This window comes from Cygnus olor, chromosome 1 (genome assembly GCF_009769625.2).
Source record: "Cygnus olor isolate bCygOlo1 chromosome 1, bCygOlo1.pri.v2, whole genome shotgun sequence".
In the NCBI taxonomy this organism is placed as follows: Eukaryota; Metazoa; Chordata; class Aves; order Anseriformes; family Anatidae; genus Cygnus; species Cygnus olor.
This window is the reverse complement of record NC_049169.1, coordinates 28,530,214-28,548,334: the sequence shown is the minus strand read 5'-3', so window position 1 is coordinate 28,548,334 and position 18,121 is coordinate 28,530,214. Positions and strand designations below refer to the sequence as shown.

At 37.2% G+C, this 18,121-nt stretch overlaps 1 long non-coding RNA gene across 1 annotated transcript; it reads right to left on the bottom strand.

Moving 5' to 3' along the window:
* Positions 1-2,269: 2,269 nt before the first annotated feature.
* LOC121076689 lies at positions 2,270-3,069 on the bottom strand. Its single transcript, XR_005823662.1, has 3 exons — positions 3,054-3,069; positions 2,892-2,948; positions 2,270-2,425 (listed from the first exon to the last, which is right to left on the bottom strand). It is a non-coding gene; the product is annotated as an uncharacterized LOC121076689 (long non-coding RNA).
* Positions 3,070-18,121: the final 15,052 nt, after the last annotated feature.

The window sequence follows — 18,121 nt, the reverse complement described above, 5'->3', positions numbered from 1 at the left end:
TATTTCTTCTTGGCAGTCTAAGAGAAGACTTGTTAAAGTTTTGGAAATAGGGTTTTTGTAGATATGGGAAGAAATCCATGACATAGGGCTCAATATGTTGATGATGGGAACTGGGTAAATTAGCTTTTAAAAAATGTAATGACCTCTTCCCAGAGGATGAATGGATTTGAACTGAAATAGACCACTTCCATTGCTGTCTTTTCTTTGTAATGCTTCAGGTTTTGGTCAGTGTTTGATTTTTGTTTTGCTTTTGACCTCTTTATATGTTCTCTTTTTCTTTCTGTTACTGAATCTTCCATGCTGATGACCAAATTGCAAAATTTCTCAGGTATTTCCAATGTGCCATTCCTACATGCTATACGCCAAACATCTTGCTCCTGCACAACTGTAGAAAGGGAATGACCTGACTGCTTTTTGTTGTTGTTAGTGTAAATTCACTGAACTGTTTCCACTGTATAAAGAATTTACTCAAAACCTCAGACAGAAGTTCCCCAGAAGAAACATCTCTGCCACCACCCAGTAGTTTGTACAGGAATATACATTTACAAAGAGAATATTATTATTATGTCAGTAAACTCTCTTGTCAGAATTCCCCCACTATTTTTTTCTTGAATGGTCCAAACTGTGCACAAGGTTTGAATTAGACAGTAGGTGGGACTGAACTTCATGCATGGCAGCTTCTTCACAGAAACAATCAGTGCATGGGTACTTCAGACATCAGCAAATAGGGATACACTAATCTGCCAGGTACATGACAGTCATATCAGTTAACTTCTAGTAACTTCATATCCAGTAATTGTGCCACTTTTCTTCTCTTAATACATTTTTGCTGGTGCTGCGCAGTGACAGGCCTGAAAAGAAGCTACAGGACAAAAGAAGCAACAAGGACAAAAAGCATCAGAAAATCTATAAATGCTTTTTTTTTTTCCCATTCCTTATTTATTTATTTATTTATTTTACCTAATTGCATTCATTAATTTTAGCAAGGATCTGTATTTATTTGAATCTTCATTTTCTGGAGGCAAACCATGACAAAAAAAAAAAAAAAAAAAAAAAAGAGAGAGAAAGACAATGTACAGCACCCCAGGAAATATGGCAGCGATAATGAAAGCAAAGCAGCACAGAGATTCCTCTGAGTGGCTGTTTAGCCCAGGGAGGAAGCACGTGTCTGTGAGGGGAGCATGACAGGAACCTTCATTTGAGTCTTCTCCAGCCTGAAGTTTTCATCATTCAACAGTGGAAACAGTTCTGTTCACGGACTGGCAAGACAATTGTTTAGGATTCCTATTTCAAGTTAGCTTTCTAGCTGATTATGGTATTACACATTATATTTGGAGCCTAGATTTATACAGTCTTTGAGCATGCACGGAAGCTTATTAAAATTAATTTTTTCCCTAAGGACTTCTTCATTCTGCTTTTTCACACACAATCTTCACAAGAGAAGTGGCTCTTCAAAACTCATGTTTTTTGTCATAATAATTGCTTTACACCTCTTGGCAACTTTTCACACCATGTATAAAGTACTGTTTCATTAAGGTTCATTAAGAGACAATATTTTCATTACAGCAAAAATCACAAAAATGTCATATTGTTTTTAATGTTAGCCGTGGTATTTCATTTCTAAAGAAGAAGCACAGATGTATATGCAAACGTACACACAAACACAGAAACAACTTTTGTAAAACACTCTTGGAACATAAGTGATAGGATAACAGTTATTGATTGAAATACTTAATTCTGACAGGAGGACATGAAAAATAACTTAAACTGCAAGGTTGTAAAAGAAAATTATTTTTTGAGAAAATATTTTTTGCTATGAGAACTTCATGGCACTTTATTAGGCCTACATGTTCTTTTGTTCTTTTTTTTGTTGTTTTGTTTTGTTTTGTTTTTAATGAGAAAATTTTCATTTGTGTTCAACTGTGTTATATATATATTGTGTTCCATATATATATATATTTAATGAGAAAAAACATAACAGAAAGGTTAAGTTACTAATGTTAAGCTGTAATATTGATTAAACAGGATGTATTTGCAGACTACTAAACAGAACAGTCACAGAAAGATCTGCTGGCCAGCTTTTGCTTCTTCAGATGGGGAAGCCCATACTGTGGTAAGGCCTCATCTAATGATTATGAGAAGCATCCAGGGATTTTCCTCCAGAACTTACCTATTTACCTTTAAACATCTCATTTCACTGAAAATGAAAAAATGTTTTTCACAATTTTCATACCGAGTACGTAAATTATGAGTGCTCTGCAAAAGAGGTGTTATACCTGGTTGTCTATATTGTAGTTGAGAGATGATATAGCAGGTAACGACATCCAAAAATAGTCAGTATTGTTCACCGGTGAAAGTCGTACACTGCAAATGGCTTCCCATATGTAGCTCTTTATATGTTACCGTTATCACTAAGAGCTGTTACCTAGGAAACAAAATGTGCGTATACACTATGTATGAGTTTCTTCAGTTACCTCTTCCACTAATACTCTTAGATAGTTTAACACTTTTGGGTGAGTGCTTATAATATACCTTTCTCTGAAAACCTGTGCCTTTTTTGAGAAAAGAGAGGAGACCAAACCTAAGCATCAGGGTCAGGAAAATCTAGATAACTTAAGCTGTCAAGTCAATTAACCTATTGATTGAAATGTTTGGGTGTTTAATGCTCAGAACTTTTGCTGATGGTAGAGATTTTGTAAGAAAAGTTCAGCTATTAACTTCCAGATTTGAACTTTCCATTTTGTGTACTGAAACAAAGATGTTTTGTTGGGAAATGATGCACAAAATTGATCTGGTGACTCCAGAGCATCGAGGTACTCCTGAGGTTATGATCCCTGCAGCAGAAGGAACCTTTTGTTTTTACTCCATCTTGTTTTGGTCTAACTACTCACCTCTAGCAGAACCAGAAGTATTTATTTTCTCTCTCCACACTGTGAGTTCAGCAGGAGCTTAATTACCAGCCAGTATATTGTGATTGGCTGAGGAGTATCAGAAATGAGCACATGTATCAAGGTTTGCACTACAGCTCAGGAGTAACAGCTACAGTCACTCACCAGCCTCAACTGTCAGCTCCATCTTCCTCCTGCATAAAAATAAACATTTCCCCCACAATAAAGTCTTTTTATAAAAGCAATAAAACAACTCAAGGGAGCATTGTTATCATGAGCTAATCACCCCCTTAGGGAATTAGAGGCACTTAGCTGCATCTAGAGCTTCAACACCTGAGGGGCTGTGATTATTTCATGATAACCAACAAGGCATGACAGACTGGGAGGTTAATTAGATAATATTCAAACTTGGTAATATTGAGTTTGAAGATTTCTTTTGAAGTTGTACAAGCAAAGCTCTGCTTATAAAACAGCAGTGGGATATCAGCACAGAAAGGATAATTAACATTTCCTACAAACGAACCAAGGTTTTGAATAGCTAAAGGAAAAAATAATAAAGTCAAAGTACTAAACCCTGAGGCACTCCTTTAACAATGAGTAATCCTGATGAGTTCACTCCCTGGAATCTTTGGGAGAAATTGACTCAAATTATATAATGCCGTTTAGTTGCTAACCCATAAATGGTTGAGGCACTTCAGTCAGCCTCATACCACTTAACGGTCCATTGTCTTCAAGAATTTAGTGAGATAGTAAATGCAGTATTAATAATAAATAATCATTCCAGCTGCAATCATAGCCATTAGTTTGAGAAACTGCAAGAACCTGTGCCAATGCACTGCAAGAGATGAAAGACAAAGAATGCTACAAATATTTAAAATTATACAACCAGACATTTTTCTAGAAGAATATTTTGTTTTTTCTGGACAATGCCAATGAAATTTCAGAAGTATTTGCATGTTTATGCAGGTTTGGAGCCTTACCGCAGACATGTTATTAGTGGCTAGTTGTTCTAGCTGCCTGCTAATCCATATACTGCTGCCATCTCCCTCACTCCTGATCTAGCACCCAGGGAACTACGGAGTGAAGTGGCCCAGCTGGCTGATCTGGCTGAAATTCTACTATCAAAACAAATAACTTTGTATGTATCAGCTCATTGACCTGATTCATGCTGTGGCTACCTGGTCCAACACAAGGTATGGCGAGGAGCTGCAGCTACTGAAAGAAGGATGTTCCCTCTTGATGGGCAGCTGGCTGCAACACCAGCTTTTAACTCAGAGCTGTAAAGTAACCTCTAGAAAATATGAGCAACTTTTAAAGGTAATTATTTATATTGAAAATCATTAAAAAACAAAACAAAACAAAACAAAACCTTCTATCTCTTGATTATTTATAAATTAGAAAATGAAGATGATAGTTGGTGTCCCAAATAATCTCTATCTTTGGGTAACATTCCCTTCAAACTAACCTTTGTTGAGTTATCAGAACTGACTTTGAATTAAAGAGTAGTCAAGTAGTTCTGATCCCAAACTGCATATATTCTGCAGGATACATCACTGCTACAAAGCTGAGATTGCTGGTCAGTCAGAAATTTTCCAGCAAAATGCTTAATCATCACGAAGTTCTGATTTAATAAAATCAAAACATTTCACTGGAACCTGTCAATTCCATCAAAACCTTCAACAGGGGATCATGTTACTTTGTGTGTTTTCTCACAAGCCTCCCATCTCACCAGCTGGCACTCTGCCTGGCTCCACAGGCTGCCTCCATCCCTGGCTCTCTACTGCCTGTGCCACGGGCTGCCAGGCTGCCTGCATCCCTGGGCTCCCAAGCACTCACAGCCACACACCCTGCTGCTCTTTCAGCATTCACTGTGTAAGGGCCTTGGTATGCCTGGTACATAGCCAACATAGCCAACCAAGATTTCCCTCCTTCCAAAAAAAAAAAAAATTTAAAATAAACAAACCCTATAATTTGCCAGGCAGTACGGATTTTCTAAATGCTTTTTTTTTTTTTTTCAAAATATTTCTTAAAACTTTGCTTTTAATGCTTTTAATTTACATGTTAAATAATAATAATAATAATAATAATAATAATAATAATAATAATAATAATAATAATAATAATAATAATAATAATGTAACTCTGGAATCCCACACAGCATTTAAAATGAAATAGAAAAGAAAAAAATATCAACTTTAGATAGGAACAAAGAAATACATATTTAGATTCCTGTGAGGCAAGCATAGGTAGATACTAGAAAAAGAAAGAGAAACATCTCACCTAATTTTTGGCAGAAGTTTAAGAGTTTGCAAGTTATTTCCTCTTTTCATAACAAAATGAGCAATTATAAGTACAACTGAAAACATCTTATGTTACTCCAGGAAGTGTATCTGAATGAGACGAGCCAACTTTTGAAGGTGCCTCTTGCAGAGACTAGAGGACAGTCTGATGGCCACCTTGTACTAGATTTCTAGGAATAGATGGCTCAAGCTGGCTGAGAGGAGTTCCATGCCAAGAAAAGAATAATGGGAATAGAGAGCAAAGGATAAAAACTACATTAAAATCCTTAAACAACGTCTTCTTCAGTGATGTGCACACTAATAATTACCTAGAGAGCAATCAGACTGCTGTTTTCATCGTCCCCTTCCTATTATCATTTTCCTCCTTCACCAGCATTCTCTTTAAGTGCTTTCTTTCATATTTACTTAATTATTTATTCTTTTAGGTGTTTGTATGTTTTTATCATTAAGACATCAGATACTTAAGTCACTAGGAACACATCCTACTCTCTGGAGTGTTCCTTCAGAACACTTGTCCTTTATCTTATACTTACAAAATGCCTAGTGACACTTGTGGAATAAAGCACATGAATGTTTCATTAAATGAAAACACTTGAAGTGCCAGTGAAATTTTATTTTAGGAAAAAAAATAAAAATCTGTTCCAAACAGATGCAATCCAGTACTCACTAAAATCAGAGGAAAGATAGACACTGGAGTCATCGGAGTGTTTCAGATACATATATATATATATATATATATATATATATTTTTTCAGAAAATATATGTTCAAGAATAAAACTCTGGAAAAAGACATGCCAGAGTGTGTGGGGGTTAATTAGTGGTCCCCATTGCTGTTGATCAATATAGTCTTTGCTGTAGCTTCTGTCCTTATCAGATATGTCTTAGAGATCAATAAATGAGCACCAAGATTTCAAGAATCTCAGTGCTAGTAGGGTTGCAGGGAAGAGCTCTTATCACCAGGCTTGTTTGGAAGAATGATCACAGACTCAAGTCTGTGGTAAAGGTTTAGTCAGGTTTTTCTGCACTTGAACATGACCCTAACACAATTTGAGCAGTAATGATCAGGGTAAGAATTAAAGTCAAACCTGGTCCAAAAAAAAAAAAAAAAGACCTCAACCCTAAAGGAATTCTGTAGGATCCTCTCTTTCATCCTACACATAGTACAACTTTTTTTCTCCATCTTGGTATGGCTTCACACTTACTAACATGTTAGTAATCATGTTAGTTGTCATGTTAGATGCAGCTTTTCAGCATGTTATTTAATAATTTCACATATCAGTCAGGTTTACCAGCTATACCTTCTGAGCCTTATTATGAGCAATTTGCATGGATCAGCATTCCACTGAGGCTGGCATAGAGTGCACCTGTGTGCATGGGTGGGCTGGTACAAAATCCTTCAGCCAGCAGGTGCACCATCAAAAAATAGAACTTAACAATGACCTGCTTTCACTGGTATGAAACTCATTTGGTGTTCATGAAAGTCATGAGGATGTTGTTTGCACTGCTGTAAACACTTAGCTACACAAAACATTTTTGATAACATTGAGTCCCATGAGATTGCCAGAAGGGAAGAAATATGTGAGTCTATACAATAACTGTTTTATACCTTTGTCTATTGTTTACAAACCCTTGTCTATTGTTTACAATGTCCTCCATACATTATCTTTCTTGTTCGAACAGTGAATCAGGATCTATGTGTGAACACAGATACCTATATACATTGTAGGCTATCAGCTTATTGATATGTAGCTAAATTCTACCATTTTTACTTACAATGCATAACATTTTACTCCAGAGAGGGTTACACAGGTAGTCAGAGGTATATCCATGCAGTCCTCCTCTCCTCTGCTCATTTCTGTATTTGCTCTGCATCTCTCTGGAAATCTCAATTTTTGTTTTTAGTTAAGAATTTCAGAGAGGAAAATAGTTTCAGATACTTAATTTGGTAGATTCTTTTTGCTTAGCTGAAAATTTGGGGAAAATATCAGCTACCAAACATACATTTTAAAAATAATAACAAACTGATTGATTCATCCAGCCCTCAGCCACAAATACATGTTTTAGGTCTCTTTCTGATCTTTTCTGTGAAACAACTGCTGCTGAAGGTAAACCTGTGAGAAATACTGTCTAAACACTGAGAGGAGATGTGAGGGACGTGGGGAAAACAAATAACTGAGAGTCATCTCACAGAAGTCAAGGACTTTTCATATGAGTAAAGTTACTCACAAATAAGTGTTTGCAGTCAGCCTTTCATGCTGTAATTCAATCTAACCTCAGAGAAAAAAGATTAAAACTCATTACATTTTCCTTTGTTCAAGGATGCTTTATATAAAGTTTCTCCTTGTTCTCTGTTTCTTTCTCTGATAATTACAGCACATATCAAACTCCATAGGTGAGAAGTTTTCAAACACTTTCATAGGGGAGGCCACAACTTAACAGTTGCGGCTTTGCAAGCTGCTTTTCTTCCCACTTGACATTTTGTGGACAAGCTCCCTTCCCTTTACTGAGGGAATAACATCCCAGTGGCAATTGCAGCAGTGGCTCACATGGAAAAGTAATACGAGGAAAGTATTTAATGTATGTGCAGCTGTCTGCAGTGTCACTCTAGCTGGTGGAAACAAGTTGAAGAGATCAACCAGTTATTTGGGAAACACCACTGGCTGATAGGCCACAGTTAGTTCTTATCTACATGCTTATGCAGCTTACCAAGAATTTAAATGTCAAAAAGAAAACCCTTCAGAGAGTCTTCCCAGTTCCCAAATGTACATCTTCACCCACAAATATCTTATACTCAGTTCACATTTCGATTTAAGGGTATTTCCACTAGCTTTGGCCAAAACTCCTGCCAAATGCATGAGTTTTTAAAGAGTTTGGTGATTCTTTTGTTATTTTTGTATATTCTTATGATATTTTTATGGGATTTGTATATTCTGTGAGGCATTTCCTCTTTCCTACTAGCAAAATAATTGGAAGAGCCACTCCATATGATTCATAAAAAGGAAGAAAAATCTGTTCCAAAACTCCAATCCAATTGATAAAACAGATTATAGCATGACAGAAAATGAGGAAAAGGCAAATCAGAAGGAAAGGAATGCAGATAACTTAAGAAGGAAGCTAGAGGCACTAGCAAAAAATTGTATGGACAATTTCTTAAGAGCAATAAAGAGGAATAACTGTGTTAAGAACAAAAGGCATAGTTTCACTAGAAAATCATCATCATATAGAATAATAAAGAATTATTAATACATATTTCTCCTCTGTTTTGAAAGAAGGAGGTTAATGAATTCATAATTTATTTCATTTTATATGTCATGGTTTTTATTCATTCAGTCACTGGGGAGCATGTTAAACAACACAACGTCTCTATATCTTCAGGGCCATATAGCTGCAGTCAGGAATGTTAAAAGAAATGGGTTTAGAAAGAAGGGTAAACCCATGTCTACACTGCACAATGCAGAGAGGTACTGGGCTGCTCAAGTCAGCTGGGGTATCAAAATAGCTGCAACAAGCTTCTGGTAGATCTGTTAACCTAGCTGAGAAACAGCCAAATACTGTGCCACAGATAATCAACATCACATTGCACAGAAGAAATCCCAGAAGACTCAAAACATGAATGTCAAACTGATACTTTAAGAACTGGGTGATTCAAGTAGCTATATGGTTAACACAGGCAAGATCATAGATAAAGTCCGGATGCAACTGGGGATTACTCAAGTATAGTATCAACATCCCCATTTGTTTGCAAAGCAAAAGACTTATGATATTACCCATTTGATAAAGATGGCTGTAAAATCCTCCAAGCACATCTATGCTAGCAGGTGCAGACTGTCCCCAAGTTTCTTCTACCCAGCTAGGTACAAACTGCTTTGGCCTGGAAGCCACATAAGTATGTTAGTACACATGCCTGAGCTAGGACAGCAATGGCAGTGTTCATGCATGCACTTTTATGTATATATTCCCCAAGACTTCTGTGAAAATATTTGTCTCCGGGTAAGAGCCAAAAGAGAAGCTGGGAACCTACAAAGTAGTAGGCGTTGCAACAGCTCCTAAATGTTATGCTTAATTCCCAGAATACATTCAAAATGTATTATGTACTTCCCTCTGTTTCCTTTAGAATATATTGAAAACAGGGTTGCATAAGGAAGCTCTGAAATAATCTGTACAGGAAGTACCCTGGATATAACCAGGAAAGGACTTTAAGCAGGGGGGCAACTGAATGTCATCTCTTGGTCACCAGCATTTGAATGAGAGATGCAAGAGAGCCTTCTGCTGGCTGATGTTGGACCACCATGGAGCAAAGAAGCCATGAGCCATGGAGCCAGGAGAAGAACTGAAGAAAGGGAGACTGACTATGTTGTGGTGATTAAGGCATATATATTGGAAAATGTGTCCTGGAATTTGGAACCTGTGATTCATTTTATTTTTCTTCCAAAATCTGTACCGCCAATCTGACTCCTAGATAACAATGATGTGGTTATTTACTGGTTCATTTTTTAGCAGTCAACTGTATCATTCTGCAGGCTGTGAGAATTCATGTAGTGGGAGTGTATGACTGGATCGCTGGGTCAAGAGTAAGCCTGTGGTCGATTTTATGCGATGAGGAAGAACACAAGTGCTGACTTGGAACTAGATATCATCCCTTTAAATGGAGTCCTCTGAGTTGCTAGTCCACCCGAAGAAGCACATACCTTGCATTTTGTGGCCACTTACTTGCATCATGATCCCAGCATTACATGTGAGCAGCTCTCTCTACATGAAAGGCATCTGCAATAGAGGTAGTGCTCTGTTTCAGACATGAGAGTTGAATGACCAAAAAGTGCATCTCAGAAAAATTGTGCTGGTCTCTACAACTGCCAACATGACGGAAACAAGCCATGAACTCTCCAATGTAGCTATGTCCCTGAATTTTATTAAATGTTATTGAATAGCTGCATTTTATTAAACCAAACCCTTCAGATGGTTACCCACATAAGAGCAATGGGGTCTGTCCCACAGCCAGCTGTGCATAACCTAAACCCAGGTGGCAGGGGCAGGAAAGATGAATGAAGATTTGGGCAAACTTTTGTACCTATGGGAAGAAAGTTTCCTAGCACATGCTTGGGGCAATCTAATGGCTTCTCTGTCTTAGGGCTAGAGCTTAGCATCACATTTTTAATCAGAAAGACCCAGCAGAAGCCAGTCTAAGCTCACAGAAACCCAAGAGATAAGTAACATCAAACAGTCTGCAAAGCAATTCCCAAACACCCTTAAATGCCAGTGGCAAGTTTGAGTCAGTTAGCATGGTGCCAGACCCCAGAAAACCTCCTGGCCTGCTGACCTCAGGAGTAAACCCTGCATGTCCAGAACAGTCCTGGACTGTTCTGGACATTATATATATAAATAACAGTTATTTAGTTATTTAGGTCTGCAAGTGACAGTCGTTGGAGGTATCTCAGCCATCGTGGGGCAATGCTGAGCATGGCAAGACCAGTGCAAGGGACAGCAGCCCAGGACCTATTGCCAGAGCAATGGTGGTGTCTCTCTGAAAGAAGTTGGCTGAGCAAATTTCAGTGTCCCAGACTAGACAGCTACAGTTTGTACTTTAACCACTAGATGGCACCTGGTATTTGGCAACAACGTGCCTTTTTAGGCTTTTATTATTATTATTATTATTTTTTCCTCTCGAGTTGAAGCTAGTACAGCCATGAGAAGGTCTGACAGAACAAACATAAAACTGGCCCCTCATCCGTGAGATCTCCACTGCCACGGGTTTACATTTAAAATTAGTGAGCATCGGATTAGAAAAATACTCTTCAAAACTGCCATAATCTCTCAGGTGCCCTGCAAGGAGCCAGCACAGGCCTGGCCTTTCTGCAGCCCTGCTGGCCTGGCTATGCCTGCAGGCACAGGCTGGGGACTCATCTTCAGAGTAGTTGAACACCTACTGTAGGCAACCATGTGTTTGCATATATTAAATTTTGGGCTACTTGGACTGCTATTTTTTATAATGTTATAAATATATATGTATATTCCAAATGTTGTTTCCTGCCGCTGTTTCCACAAAATTCTGTTCAGTGCAGTGTCGTTATCATGTTTACAGTAGTACCTGAGTTCTCTATTATGCTGAAATTATTATACCCATTGCTGTGGGTGAATTTCTGGGTTTATTGAAAGACTTTCCTTTTTGCTCCAAGAAATAAAATGTAGTTTCTTGATTGCAGAGGGTCACAGCACTGGAATGTACTTCTCCTCTGCTTTTGGCAACAACAGCCTCTGTGCAAATCTGATAATATGGCTGGCAAATACATGTTATGTTAGAACACGGTACAGCAGCTGCTGTGCTACTGGTAGTAACTTAGTCAAATAGCTTCAGTAATGTCCAATATTTAGACATGTACTCTTGCAAATACAGTGGGCCTTTGGGGTTCAGGAAACCTGATAAAACAAAAGCAGCTCTCTGATTTTGGACACTTAATATGATAAGGCTAATCATAATAACACTTTTGGAAGGGAAATTCCCAACCCTTCCTGTTATATTAGGACCTAGAAAATGTAAAATAATATTTAAGGCTAAAAGCTTATCAAAGCTGCCTTTTTTTTTTTTTCCCTTAAAATTAAAATTCTGTAGTATTTTCATTCCCTGTTTGCAAAGTAGCTTTCTCTTGTGAAACATCTAGGAGATGTCCAGCTGCTCCATTAGTGGAAAACTCTGAAGCAAAAGTTCATAAATACCATTAGGAGAGCAATACACTGGGTCGGGTACTGTCTTGGAACTAATATGAAATGTGAGTGCTGAAACTCCTCTCCTGCAATTTGATTCTGATTTCTGATCTGGTTAAAACACTTAGTATTGGTGTTGTTAATGTTTATTACAGTAATGTTTATAAGCCAAATATTGCAAGAGACCCCATTGTGCTAGGCACCGAGAGAGCAGGCACATCCTCTCAGCTGCTGTTTCTCCATCTGTCAAGTGAGGACAATGTGCTTGCTTTATACAAGTACATGAGCACTAATTAATTAATATTTGTAAAAGGGTATGTAAATGCTAAGTATTATTTATGAACAGTATTATAAATGAAGATTGGTGGGGAGCCATGGAGAGAACACCAAGATGACATTGACGGCAGAGAGAGCAGTGCAGGGTGCAAGGATCAGCCTGGAAACCGTAGAAAGGAAGCAAAGTGAAGTAAATGGTTACCAAAGAAGAGACATTTTTGATTAACAAAAAGAAAGAGAGAATGCAGGGGATGTTAACAGTAAACTAGTGAGTTAAAAAAAAAAAAAAAAAAGACACAACAACAACAGCGATCTGGAACTAGATGGAACATGATGGAAATGGAAATGGTAATAAATAAATAAATAAAGTGAAAAAAGGTGAAAAAATAGACAAGAGGAGCCTCATATTGTATATAATACTGTGACCTATATATACTCTTTATTTTAAAGTAGCTTCTGTACCAGTAGAGCATTAAAGCCTTGTTCAGCATAGCAGAGTATAGATGCTTCAGTGAAGTGATTAGAAATGCTGCACTGTCAAGGTGAGGAAGTGTGTGAGTGTTCATAAGTTTGGACCTCAACATAAACTACAAGGTAATTGACAAAAATGTTACAGACACATAATACTGTGTGATACTATGCCATATGAGCTGTTCTGAACTTTGTAAATAACTCCATCAAAGGACATTCAAATAAATAGGGAAGGTGGCTCTGGATAGAGCAAACGGTTCATTTTTTGATCAGATCCAAAGCCCATGAAAGCATCTGTGGGTACGTCAGTTTTCTTCTATATAGTCTAGGTCAAATGCCTGCTTAACCTTCCTGGTTAGAGAATTGTATTTTAGCAGCACAACACAACACTGTGGCAGCACATTTTATTACAAATACTGGGAAAATATATATATTTGTAAATATTCATATTTGATTTTTAAATGTAAAGTTTAGTTTGATTCATTCTCATCAATCAGTTGTTTCCTTGCCAGGAATGTTCTAGCACACAGCTTTTATTACCGTGAATATTCATGAAGTTCAGGCTTTGGAGGTAAAGCACTCAGCTAATTCAAAAAAATCAGCTTGGAAATTGCATTGTGACTTGTAACTTTTACAACTTGCTATTTGAGTTACAGCTGAAAAAGTCAAACAGTGTAATGTCACCTATGCAGGAGACCAAAGCAATGTACGCTGCTTATTGTAAGAACACGCAGTAAAGTGTCTGTGAATGGTCCTACACAAAGACTTATGCAATGAGGATATAGCCAAATATTTGGAAGGAATGGACAAACAGAATTTTATGATCTGCTCAGACAACTCACAGACAGGCCCAACAGGCAACATTTTCCCAGGAGATTGTTCGTGGAAATTATTTGCTTCATTTCAGTTGTTAACAAGCATGAGCAGCTGAGCTCCACCTCCTCTGCTGCAGAGGAGTGATCTCTGAGATTTTTCTTACCAGCATTACTAAAACATGAATGAATTAGGTTTGGACAGTTCTCCCTCAGTTATTTCACTGACCCTCAAAACCAGAAGGGTGCTTTGAGTAAATGTAGAGAAAAACATGAAAAATTATATATCCTGAGTTGACTTTGATCTTTAAAAATGAGGAGAATTTTATTTTAGGTATATGATAATATTGCTAACCTCTGTTCACTAGGCAATCCTTCCTTTTCCCTTGGCTCTCAGTTTGACATATCTCCAGCATGAAATGGACTAAGATTGCCATGAAACTGAAAGCTGTGAGTGTGAAAATTGGGGAATGCATAGACAAATTCTTCTTTACTTTTTAAACATATGCCAGTGAATAGGTCCTCTTTTTTTCTCATTGGTTTTCTGTATTTTTTGGTAAATATTACTATAAACCTACACTAGAAAGCCCAAAGCAATTTTCTTTAGAGGAATTCCATTAGAGACGCAGAATATCAGACACCAAGAACCAGGCACAGACTCAGCACAGAAATGGTATATTGGGCCTAACTGAAAATTGCCAGAATGATCAGGCCATTTTTTCTACCTACGTTTAGCCAGTGGGGAAACAAGAGAAAATGAGAGATCACCGCAGAGCACTAAAAAAGCCAGGAAGTGTCTGCAAAAGTATTGATTCTGATGTAACTGTTTGGCCACCATGGTGTGTTTAAGGAAGCAAACAGGTGCAGAGGTAAATCTCAGAAAGGATTGGCATGTTAATCTGTAGTTGTTAGGTGTATTGCCTGATCAAAGTAGTGTGAAAGGTCCACCACATTTCTGAAATGTTGTTCAGAAAATAAAATCTAACCGACGAACATAAAGTACAAACATTAAATCCTTTCATTCATAAAGTTTCTAGTGTGAATCTGTTTCTTTGATGCACAATAAACCACTGTAGCTTTGCTGCCTGAGACATACAGGGCATAAAGATATCTTCTAGGAAAAGCCAATTGCTCAAACATTGACAGAATATTCTTGGTGGTTTATATGGCATATTTGCTGCATGTGATGTCTGGACAGAGCGACATCTGAGATGGGTAAGAATAATATTCCTGGATAATTTTGGAGAGCTAAATCCCTCCTTACTTGAACAAACAATCCCAAGCAAGATGGGCAGGTTTTGATGAGAAAGCAAGGAGCTTTTCGTGATCAGTTTCTGCAGGCTGTAAAAGTATGTGTCAATGCCTACATATTGGCTTCTTTAACAGCCAACTGTCCATTAAATATATCATACTAGCCATGTATATTTTGCCAAGAAACAGAAATGCTGAATGTCACAGAATCTACTGCTAGTTTATTGCACACTCAAGTCCTAACTCTTGAGACATGTACAATGTCAGGACTCCTGGGAAGATCTGTGATACATTTACTTCAGTTCAGTTTGTAAGTAGAAAGCAGTAACTGTTACAAATATGTCTGTATACATGGGGTTTAATTAATGGAGGAGGCAATCAAAAGCAAAATAAGTATTGAAGGTCAACAGATGTTTCTTTGCAGCCAAAGCCAGCCCTAGCAATTGCTAATCAAATGCTGCCCAGTGTCTAAAAATGTATATATATAAATAAATAAATAAATAAATAGATAGATAAATAAAGAGCTATTTGCATTGTATTTGTTGATATTACTGAAAAACAAAGTCTTTCAAATTGCCCATTTTGCTAGGTATAATTGAAGGATTTTGAAGATAAGTAAATGCCACAGATTTTACAGAGGTTTTATTGCCAGTGACAGGGAAATGTATTGTTAAATGTAGTTACGTTCAACAAATGAAGAGGAATTAGGAAACTCAGTCACTTCTAAAAACATTGATGTTATACGGAAAACCAAATAGGAAGGGAATACTTCTGTATTCCTTCGATGATGCTTAACATAAATGAAATTCAGCCTACCTGACTACTCTTTAATGAAATTTTCTGTCAATGTAATTACTCATTACCTAATAATTAAATATCCAAAAAATATAAATAAAGTAAAAAAGTAAATAAAGAAAAGCTGTATTAGTATATCACTGACATATCAGTGATCATTAGATCTTAGACTTATTTTTCTATTTTTTTCCCGTAATTCATCTACTTATCATAATTTTAATGTCATCTTTTAAAAATCTTCTTCACTTTGGCCATTTGTAAAGGCAAATGTAAGATAAGAAAGATATTTATATCTGAAGTCTCTAGAAAGCTATTATTCTATTTTGCAACAAAGAATGTCAAACCAAAGGATTTGATTATACTTTTTCACTTTGTAGTCTTTTTTCTGAGTTAAGTATGAAACAAGTGACCATGATTTGGCACATCATTTGTTCATTTATTTTGTATCCACAAGACACAGAGCCATCTACCCACCTCCTTTTATATGTGCTGGTAGGAATATTAGAGAAGAATGACGTTTCTTGCTGCAACATGTGCTTTCCAGGCAGGTTTAGTTGAATCATTTAATGCTAGATCCACTGAGACATCCAGACCCAAAGCCAACCTACTTCATTTCAAATTTAAATATAAAATGAAGTGAGTGTCCCTAGAAAGGACTTTGATAATCAAATAGTAAGTATTTCCCTAAAAGGTAGGAGAATGTTTATATGATTTCCTTGAGGTAGAAAAAGGAGCTGAGCCCTGCTCTGCCTTAAATGATAGGCTTTTTTTTTTTTTTTTTTTTCTTTAATAAGATGGATGCACATCACAAGTTAGGGATGTGTTTAAAAGAGTTCAATCCTGTAAATGTGCTTGAGGGATGTTGGGATCTCCTGAGCACATTGTATTGAACTGCTCCCAATATATGAGGAAATACCTTATCTGAGGATTTCAACAACGCTTAGGCAAGGTAGAAACCAATCTAGACAGACCTTTTAAGACATTCAAGGCCCTCCTTTTTGTAGTGCTTTTTTCTAAGGATTTCAAAGCACTTAATAAAATAAAACAAGTAGCATTTCCTCATTTCACTAACAGAGAACCCACAGATGCAGTATTTACCCAGGGCACTTTACCATGTCTTCACACAGCCATGAGGCAATTTCACTCCTAATCCTTCTTTCCCAGCATACTCTAGGTTGTAGTAATCTTACTGTGTTCAGAATTGCTAGCTCAAACACCTTAACTTGTAGAAGCTACTAAAACCAAAAATTAATGTAATGCTTAAATTAGTCATCACCAAAACCTTTGAGATCCTAAAGTTTCTTTTCTATATATATTTTCTTAGGCAAAAACAGAGATATTTTTCTTTGTAGGCTTGGTTGAATATTTTTAAGATTGCTAGTTTTAAAACTTTTTGAGAAAATAGCAGGAAATCATTGCCTTCCTTTATAAGAGCAGTTAGGTGAGACAATCATTGCTTCCAAATCTGAAACACAACCTATATATGTACATCCAACTCTACATAGAGATGATGAGGTGCTGTTGAGTAGTGTTGTAATGAAAAATGGCTGAGATGGAAAACTTTGACAGAAAAATGACAACAACAAAATTAGATGTACTAGCAGCAGTCAGATATCAAATAGTGTAGCAAAGAACCCAACCACTGCTGTTCTATCATAACTCCTAAAATAACCCATAGGAACCCAAGTCTAACTTAATAAGTGACTGGCTTAGCAGATAAACAGAAAATTGATCATAAGTGTCCATATCAAAGTGTGGTGGAAATTATTTGTTTTTGTCAACCTAAGCACAGTCTTGACTTGCGTCAGAAGCAACCTCTCTGGAGAAGCTTTAAGCTCCTATGTTCATGGCAAACACTAATGCAAGCAGTGAAAAACACCAAGAACCTAATATTTTCTGGTTCAATAGAAGTGCTCATCTGAATAATCCAGATTTTTATTCTTATATTAAGAAGTTGGAGTCCACAGAAATCCTGGGAATAGCTCTCTCTAAAACGCTCTTTAAATGTGGCTGGACTGCCAAGTCCTGGCTGGAGGACAAGAAAAAAAGGATTTTTGAAAATCATGCTCAGGAGCCAGTATTTGCAGACTCCTCACTTCACCTGCTGCAGAACTGCTGAGGAGCACTAGCTCTAGCCTGTGCTCAGCTTCTGCATTTGGCACTCCGAAAGCCAAGGCTGAGACAGAAGCTGAGGGCAAGGGGAGCTTTTACATTTCCTTGGAAATACTGAAATGCCTGGCAGAATAAAGTTCATAGACTTTTTTTTTTTTTTTTCAGAAATCTTTGAATTTATTTATTTATTTACTTATTTTTCTGCCTTCTGGATCATGGTGAAATCTGTCTTCTAGATCTGATAACAGTTTGAAAAATGAGATTGAAAAGAGCCCACAGAGGGTGGATTTTGTGGAGCTTTATGGGGATCATTATAGCTGAGCTGAAATAGACAAGCACAAGCCTGGAGAAATGCCTGCTTTCAATAACGTTGTTCTAAACTATAATGGGAAATCACAACCAGTTTCTATCAAAATCAGCATTTGTAGGGAAGCAATTTTCACCTCTCCTGCTCCCCACTGCACAGTGCTTTCCTGGGTACTGTAGTTGAAGCAGGAGCAAGGGAGCACCAGCCTT